The following is a 9,910-nucleotide window of genomic DNA, read 5'->3' as shown; positions in this document are numbered from 1 at the left end:
AGACACTTTTCACCTTTGATCACTAAAGACACTTTAACTGCTGTGACCCAAGGTCACCTCCATACAGGGCCGGCCCGTGGCATAGGCCGTATAGGCAAATGCTAAGGGCTCCGTCCATCAGGGGGCGCCACGCAAGTGCCACAAATGTTGGAGAGAAAAAGAAAAAAAAAAGAGAAAAAAAGGTGGTACTATTATTTCTAAATACAAAAAATAATCCCACGTTAATTAAAATGCAAAGTAAAGCCTATTTAATAGAAATATTATTTGTTACAACATCCCCCGCCCCCCCGCACGGTGCGCCCCCTCCCTTCCCGTATCATGACTCTTTTTGGACGTCACCACATCAAAAAATCAACACAAGATGTCAAAACGGCCAAAACTGTCAGGTGCCCAGGGAAGAAAAAAGAGAAAAGAAGAGGAGGAGAAACGAGAAAAGACAGAGGTAGCAGGTAGGTAACGTTAGCCTACATGAAATTATTTGTCTGTTACAGAATGTGATAGTAACCTGGCTTTTTAGCATTAAGCTAATGTTACATGAGTCGGCAATTGCTAATCAATAAATAGCTAGTTCTGTTTTAACGTCGGGTTAATATTGTGCAGGGGGCTAAATTGTTATGGAAAATAATAATGTAACGTTAGGTAATTACAGTACTCCCACCTACATTCCTCTGGGACATTTGTATTAGATATTTTAAGCAGGTGTTTTTTGTTTACATTGTTATTGCCTTCTGGTTAGCTAATGTTTGCCCTGCAGGTAATAGTCACTTTTCCACCCCTTTATATATTAGGTATAGTTGTAAGTAAAAAAAAAAAGGTCAAAGACAAAGCTATTCGGTTTCTTGTGAGTATATACACTTCACTGCCGATGTGGGGGGGGGGCGCCACCTAAAATCTTGCCTAGGGCGCCAGATTGGTTAGGGCCGGGCCTGCCTCCATATGTATACTGTTGACCGTCAATCAGAATGTGCAATAATGTTATGTTACTTACTGTGCCTTGTATATACATTTTTATTTTTATTTTTAGTTAAAAACCGTGTGACTTGTTGAAGGGTGCACTAGCAAAGTAAGATTTTCATTGTACGGCAAACTGTCTGTTTAACTGTGCATATGACAATAAACAATCTTGAATCTTGAATCTTGAATCTTGAATCTTGAATCTTGATATGGAAGCGAGAAAAACTACAACATGGTTGATGGGGAGAAGATGCAGTCGAAGTGGAAGCGCGTGAGTTTGACTGCCCACAAAACGGCGCATCCTGAAAAGACGATCACGAAGCGGCTTGAATGTGGTCTGTAAAACATAATCTGAGCAACATTTTGACCAAAGAACCACCATTACATGTTCTGTAGACCACAAGGAAGTGTTTTAAATGTAGGGGGGAAAAACTAAGAGCCACAGCCACAAATCATTGTTTTGAAGATGACTCACAAATTGTCATGCTGTGTGTGTTGTCATGCTTAATTTATCATCTGGTGTTCTATTGTCTCTTGGATTTTATTTTGGATGTCTTAGACTTGGCTAGGCACTTACAGAAACATCTACAGGAAATCCAAATAGATGCTACAACGAGAAGAAAGAAGACTCCAAAGACAGCAATGACATCCAAACAGTGATAGGTGTACCACGGCAACTTGTAGGACTCTGTGCGCAGATGTGGAGCCCCCCTATGCCTCATAACGTACTCTATCCAGAAGACGGCAGTGTCGATGGGCTTCATGGGTTTGTCATGATGCAGTTGGGATAGTTTGATCATATTCTGTTTGTAAGGCTTCTGCGGATCAAGAACATTCCTCAGGGAACCTAAGAAAGATTCCACATCCAGTGTTGTCACTTCAACGATCTCAGCCACTCCCTTTGCCTTCATCCGCACCATGTTGTCATCCTGGTCAAAGATGAGAGGAATGCCCACAATTGGCACACTGTGGTACATGGCCTCGTATATACCGTTAGTACCCCCATGGGTGACAAAGACTTTAGTCTTTGGGTGGCCCAGTAGGTCGTTCTGGGGAAGCCAATCCACAAGCAGGGTGTTGTTCCCGATAGCGGCGGGCTTCCTCCCGAGATGTCTCCACACGACCTTCTGAGGGAGCCTGGCAAAGGCAGAGGCGATGATCTCTGATATTTCCGGGCCCAGGTCGCCTAGCAGCGTTCCTAAAGTCATGATGACGACGCCATGTTCACCGGAAGTTTGCACAAAGTCCTCCAAATCTGCCGGCAGAGGCTTGGAGGGCTTTCCCTGAAAGCCTCCTATGTAAACCACATTGGGCATGGTGGGACGCGGGAACTCAAAGGTGAAGTCGATCCTCATCAGCCAGAGATCGGCTCCTTGTGTAAGAGACATGGCGCTGACATTGCCTCCGAAATACTTATCGCACACAACCTGGTATGGGGGATTGGCGACATAGTGGTGCATGTAAAGCAGAACACCGTGATAGATTATATTGTTCATTCTTTGAAACAAGTTCATTTTGTCAGAGTGCTGGGAGAAAAGCTCCGGGATATAAGACAGAGGAGATGGAGCAATGGCAAAGTGGGCTTCTCCGTTGAAAAGCCAGCGTACATTCAAGACCAAGGGGAGGTTCAAGTAGTGAGCCAGGAGCACCCCGCTTGGAAAGGCGGGGTCCGTCAGGAAAATATCATATCCTGTCTCCTTTAGCTCCTTGATGAGAGTTTTATTCTCAAAAATGCTGACCACCAATTGGGTCACAGCCACCTGATTCTCACCAATGAAACCGAAAAGGTTCCTGTAGAACTCCACAAAGGCCCACAGCGAGCCTCGATGTCGTCTGATCTCGATGGACCTCTCCAGGAAAGAGGTCATGAAACTCTGGCTCTCGATGTTCTGGGACTTGTCCATCATGACAGTGATGGAGGTGTAGTAGGGCGACTTCTCAGAGACGTACCAGCTGGTGGAGGTACGCAGCACAGTGATTTCATGTCCTTGAGAATGTAGTGCCTCCACCAGAATTTTCATGTTGATCCAGTGGCTTCCATCAAAGGGATATACCAGAATTTTCCCTCCCCAACATGAGGGGAGCGGTGCCATGGAACACATCAGGAGGAACGCCAGGGCTCCATATGACGCCATTACTGAAGAGGAGACACACACACACACTAAAGGCTGAACAAACATTTGTAGATGTTATCCTGTTTCTGCAGGCTCCTAATCAAAGACACAGTCAAAGTTCACCATGCTGCAACCAGATTACGGTATCAGCTCTCACTATATTCTTCAACTATATGCTTATATAGTCTCACAACCATTTCTATATTTTACTATAGAAATGAGACCAAGGTACAGCAGTAACCCCATGCAAAAATGCTCAAACGGAGATTCAAACCCTTATTGTCCTAACTGTGTGAGGTCAACATGCGGCTGATGAATTTTCAGTGATTGGTAAATCTATACTGTTATGCAAGCTGAACACAGATTATCCTAGTTTTATTTCTAAAGTATTTTTCATCGATAAAACACAGGCGAACAAAAATGGTGGCTAAAATCTAGGGGGGTGTTTTGTGAGATACCATATGAGTCAGTGTATGTTTTGGTCATTCAGTTTTCTGTTTCATGAATGGGAACTAAAAAACAAAAACAAAAATTAAAATTTAATTTTGAAAAAAATGTATACATTTGTTTTTTTCAGTGTTGAAGCAAAAAGTTAGTCAAAGATCATCTATACGACAGCACTGTCGTGTTTTTAGGAAACTGCTGCAGAAATGTGAGTCCCTCACAAGTTTTTATTTTTATTTTTTTAGCTCGTATGATAAAAAAGAGAGGACCTTAAATGGAACCCTAAGGAATGTCACCAGTATAACTAAAGAAGTTGAACAAATGACTACAGACTGCATCTGAAGTAAACAAGCTACAGCAACACCTTAGTTGTATATGACATTTCAATAGATATACGAAAAGGAGAGTACTTTAAGTGGTGCCTTGAGGAACGTAAATTATAAGTTTGGACCCTGGTGTTCTATGTTTTCTGGCAAGGTTACAATGTCAATGCAAAGATCTGCCAGTGTATCTACAGTGGTCCAAGTTCCTCTATACAACAGGAGCACTCAAGTGGTTTTAGGAATTTGCTGCAAAAAAATTTTTTTAACTGAATTAAGGGGTCAGTAAGGTGTCTTTCCTGGGCCGGATTTGGCCCCCGGGCCGCCAGTTGAATAATTTTTGATCGAAGGGGGGAAAAAATGATAAAACACTATCAGAAATGAAAATATAGACTAAAACAGATTTTTTCAGAAGTCAGTCAGAAGTTGATAGTTAAAGAAGAGACCTTGGACTGGCCAGTAGAAAAGAAAACTGTTTTTGTGTGGTTTTTTAGAAAGGTTCTAATATTTTTATTCATGAACACAAGATACAACACAGCACTGTTTTTGTTTTTTCCTACCTCTACTTGACCTTACTCGGTCAGTGTACAGTATGTTTTGGTCAGAATGTTTTCATATGTAAAAACAGGATACAACACCACACTGTTCTTTCTCAAGGCCAGGCCGCGGTCTTGTCTTTGAGTAGCAACTTTTGGTTCAGGTGTCAGAATATAATACAAATATATATAATCTTTTTTTGGTCACTTTTTACATGTATGATCAATGACCAAAACATACACTGAACTGTCAGCATATTCAAGCATTTGTTTACTTACATGACCTAAGCAGAAGCAATGTACATTTTAAAAGACAACCCCACCAAACATACATCATCAACTGATTGCTCATCACTGTTTGTTTTTCTCAAATGTGTCGTGCTGGAACTCAGGATGAAAGTTTCACTCCGCATATCAAACCTTAGATCACTTCCAGCCACAACCTCATCCCAACCTTTGGAAGCACTAATGCTGGTTAAGTTATAGCTAGTCTGCAACAACAAAATTAATGCAATAATGCAAATGACAGTGTATGACATTTGATTGGCAGTAGTAGGCATTGTGCATTTTAAGATGTTGACATACTGCATATCTATCTATCTATCTATCTATCTATCTATCTATCTATCCATCTATCTATCTATCTATCTATCTATCTATCTATCTATCTATCTATCTATCTATCTATCTATCTATCTATCCATCTATCCATCTATCCATCTATCCATCTATCCATCTATCCATCTATCTATCTATTTATCTATCTATCTATCCATCTATCTATCTATCTATCTATCTATCTATCCATCCATCCATCTAGTCCATCAATGCCGAGTAATACACTTCTATCAGAAACCAAACTTTAAAAGCACTTTTAAAAGTCAGTAGAGTAGATCCTCACCTCAGGTCCAGTGAGCCTCTAACAAAGAAGAATGCAGAATGTTCAGTTACGTGTTTAAGTTGAGGCGGACCTCAGGTCTGCAAACGTAAGTAAATGTATAACTGCTCACAAAGTGACGCGCTCCAATGTTCTGCCTGCCTGTTTGTCCAAACCCTCTACTTTTATCCTGCACATGCTGCCTCTCGGCCCCAAACAACATCTGGATATCATTTTCTAAAACTTCAACAATGAAGAATTTCAGTCATGTGACCTCTGCAACTCTGTAATATATATAGTTGTGCATTGATGACCTTTGAGTCATTTAAGGTGAAATGGTCAATGAAATGGTCAATGTTTACAATCGCTAAGGTTTATCTGCACTTCGCATAGGTCCAGATAATGAGGATTCAAAGGACAGTTTATCCATGATGAGCAATGTGATGTATAACTGGGTTTTTCAATAGGCAACCCACGGGCCAAATACAGCCCGCCAAAGCCATAAACTTGTATAGCAAACGTTGCAGTAATGGGGTAGTTTTACAATGAGTTGCAGGATTTCAGAATAATTAACAAGCTTGCTCTTTAAACAAGGAGACCAGGGTTAAAAACCCAGTCAAGGTCAATTGTATCATCTACATTTTTCATGTTTTTAGGGAATACTCTTTATATTTGTCTTATTACAACAGTATTTATATTATGTTCCGAATATTGTTTGTTATGATACAATGTCTGATAATAAAAGAAAATCTTGCCCAGGGACAAACGTAATTGAGGATCCCTGTTAAATAATATAGCTTTGCATTCTCAACTCATCTTCATTTAAAACAAATTGATGTCTGTTCATTTTAGACTTTATTTTAAATGCAAAGTATGGTTATGGTTATGGTGTTAGTTTATTTGGTTGGCCGTATATTTTTCACAATGTGCAAAAAAAATTAAAGTTGTGAACGGCACTTTTATAATTCTTGATCTTTTGTTTGATCATTTAAAACCACTCTAATATGGCTGAAGTAGTACTGAGAGAATGGTACTTTTTATTCAATCAAACAAAACATGGATTTTAATTGTAGTAATATTTTATAAGGGGGAATTAACTTGCATTAGTGTAAAAAAAAAATAGAACACACACATACATATATTTGTGTATATATATATATATATATATATATATATATATATATATATATATATATATATATATATATATATATATATATATACACAAATATATGTATGTGTGTGTTCTACAGGTAAAAGCCAGTAAATTAGAATATTTTGAAAAACTTGATTTATTTCAGTAATTGCATTCAAAAGGTGTAACTTGTACATTATATTTATTCATTGCACACAGACTGATGCATTCAAATGTTTATTTCATTTAATTTTGATGATTTGAAGTGGCAACAAATGAAAATCCAAAATTCCGTGTGTCACAAAATTAGAATATTACTTAAGGCTAATACAAAAAAGGGATTTTTAGAAATGTTGGCCAACTGAAAAGTATGAAAATGAAAAATATGAGCATGTACAATACTCAATACTTGGTTGGAGCTCCTTTTGCCTCAAGTACTGCGTTAATGCGGCGTGGCATGGAGTCGATGAGTTTCTGGCACTGCTCAGGTGTTAGGAGAGCCCAGGTTGCTCTGATAGTGGCCTTCAACTCTTCTGCGTTTTTGGGTCTGGCATTCTGCATCTTCCTTTTCACAATACCCCACAGATTTTCTATGGGGCTAAGGTCAGGGGAGTTGGCGGGCCAATTTAGAACAGAAATACCATGGTCCGTAAACCAGGCACGGGTAGATTTTGCGCTGTGTGCAGGCGCCAAGTCCTGTTGGAACTTGAAATCTCCATCTCCATAGAGCAGGTCAGCAGCAGGAAGCATGAAGTGCTCTAAAACTTGCTGGTAGACGGCTGCGTTGACCCTGGATCTCAGGAAACAGAGTGGACCGACACCAGCAGATGACATGGCACCCCAAACCATCACTGATGGGGGAAACTTTACACTAGACTTCAGGCAACGTGGATCCTGTGCCTCTCCTGTCTTCCTCCAGACTCTGGGACCTCGATTTCCAAAGGAAATGCAAAATTTGCATGGTTGGGTGATGGTTTGGGGTGCCATGTCATCTGCTGGTGTCGGTCCACTCTGTTTCCTGAGATCCAGGGTCAACGCAGCCGTCTACCAGCAAGTTTTAGAGCACTTCATGCTTCCTGCTGCTGACCTGCTCTATGGAGATGGAGATTTCAAGTTCCAACAGGACTTGGCGCCTGCACACAGCGCAAAATCTACGCGTGCCTGGTTTACGGACCATGGTATTTCTGTTCTAAATTGGCCCGCCAACTCCCCTGACCTTAGCCCCATAGAAAATCTGTGGGGTATTGTGAAAAGGAAGATGCAGAATGCCAGACCCAAAAACGCAGAAGAGTTGAAGGCCACTATCAGAGCAACCTGGGCTCTCCTAACACCTGAGCAGTGCCAGAAACTCATCGACTCCATGCCACGCTGCATTAACGCAGTAATTGAGGCAAAAGGAGCTCCAACCAAGTATTGAGTATTGTACATGCTCATATTTTTCATTTTCATACTTTTCAGTTGGCCAACATTTCTAAAAATCCCTTTTTTGTATTAGCCTTAAGTAATATTATATATATGTATATATATATATATATATACATATATATATATATGGGACGGCGTGGCGCAGTGGAAGAGTGGCCGTGCGCGACCCGAGGGTCCCTGGTTCAATCCCCACCTAGTACCAACCTCGTCATGTCCGTTGTGTCCTGAGCAAGACACTTCACCCTTGCTCCTGATGGGTGCTGGTTAGCGCCTTGCATGGCAGCTCCCTCCATCAGTGTGTGAATGTGTGTGTGAATGGGTAAATGTGGAAGTAGTGTCAAAGCGCTTTGAGTACCTTGAAGGTAGAAAAGCGCTATACAAGTACAACCCATTTATCATTTAATATTCTAATTTTGTGACACACGGAATTTTGGATTTTCATTTGTTGCCACTTCAAATCTTCAAAATTAAATGAAATAAACATTTGAATGCATCAGTCTGTGTGCAATGAATAAATATAATGTACAAGTTACACCTTTTGAATGCAATTACTGAAATAAATCAAGTTTTTCAAAATATTCTAATTTACTGGCTTTTACCTGTATATATATATATATACTGTACATCACTCTTGACACACTTCTGACACTCTGTTTCATGTTCATAGTCCATGCTGCCCTGTTCACGTCATCGCAAGTAAGTTTTGTTGATTAATGCCATAGTTAGTGTCTTTTGTTTTTTTGTCCATAGTTCTGCCTTTGTGCGAGTTTTTGTTTTTATAGCCAAGTTTTGTACTTCGCCCTTGTGCGCGCCTTTTGTTTATTCTTTTTTTGAGTGTTAAAATTAAATATGTATTCACCTTCACGCCATGTCCGGTCTAAATCATTTGCACCATGGGAAAACAATCCACGCCAAATTCCAAGCCTTGACAGAACAAACTGCGATTAATAGCGATTAAATATTCAATGGTCAATGCATATGTGACAAGCAGTATAAAATGGATGGATGGATTAACAGTAAACCTGATATATTAAACAATAGTGATATTAAGGAGTACACTATTTGTGTATTACTTTTTTTACTTAAATATTAAGTGGAATAAATTAATTGTAATGCACACTAGTCTCAATATTCCTAAATCTTAGCAATGAAGGCAGCAGAAGTAAAAAAAAAAAAAAAACACACACCAATAACACCCGTTACGATATTCATTTATTTATTTCAAATACATATTATTGCTTCACAAATGATCACTCTAACCTGAACACACTATTTAGTTTTTATTCAATACATGTGCTTGTGAGCCCATTTCTCCAAAGATTGTTCTAAAGAAAGAAACAAGACAAAATACAAGATTTAAAAAAAACAAAAAATAACTTTATCTTGTTACATAAATGTATACATAATCTAAAGGCATATGCATTTACATAATCATGTTAGTAAGATAAAGGTCAACCTTTCCATGTCCAATTGACCATAATGTAATTAAAGCTGTGCTTCCAAAGTCTCTGCACATCAAATCAATACTTATGAATAAATCAACACTTACAAATAAATCAATACTTCCCCTTTTCACCATTGTTGACATTTTTTTCAGGGATGGACAGAAACACACAAAGCATGATGGGATATGTGGGGCCACAAAAGTTGCTCTGCATGCATACTTCTGAAGTAGGACACATTTGTCAGCCATATTTTAGGGACTCTTTGTCCGCTATTAGATTTGGATATCCTTCGCGCGGTGGCAGTGCAATGACGTCAGCCACCCACAAACGCGTACTCTTTAGGCTGTAGACCTCAGATTTGACCACAGTCATAGTCAATTGTGGCTTTGTGCACTATTTGTTTGCTCTTTCTACTTTTGTTCCTGCACCGTCTCTGATAAAAGGAGTTTGTACTTGCACGTCGCCTGCCGTCTCTGTATCTTGGGATCATGCTGCCAGCAACTACACCAGCACGTGACAGAAAGTGTGACAAAGTTATTCTTGCTAATAGGACTTTAAAATACAGAAAAATCATACTAAGAGGTGCTGTAGTACATGAGCCAGTTTCAATTGAGTGGGGTGTACGCAAGTGAGCACGGGTTATCATCTTTTTCCACGGAA

General features: G+C 39.7%; 1 pseudogene; it reads right to left on the bottom strand.

Annotated features, from left to right (window-relative positions):
* Window positions 1–609: 609 nt before the first annotated feature.
* On the bottom strand, window positions 610–5,412 carry LOC133621017 (UDP-glucuronosyltransferase 2A1 pseudogene; annotated as a pseudogene).
* Between the last annotated feature and the right edge of the window lie 4,498 nt (window positions 5,413–9,910).

Source organism: Nerophis lumbriciformis, linkage group LG01, assembly GCF_033978685.3.
Source record: "Nerophis lumbriciformis linkage group LG01, RoL_Nlum_v2.1, whole genome shotgun sequence".
In the NCBI taxonomy this organism is placed as follows: Eukaryota; Metazoa; Chordata; class Actinopteri; order Syngnathiformes; family Syngnathidae; genus Nerophis; species Nerophis lumbriciformis.
The sequence above is the reverse complement of the archived record's forward strand: the minus strand, read 5'-3'. Positions and strand labels throughout refer to the sequence as shown.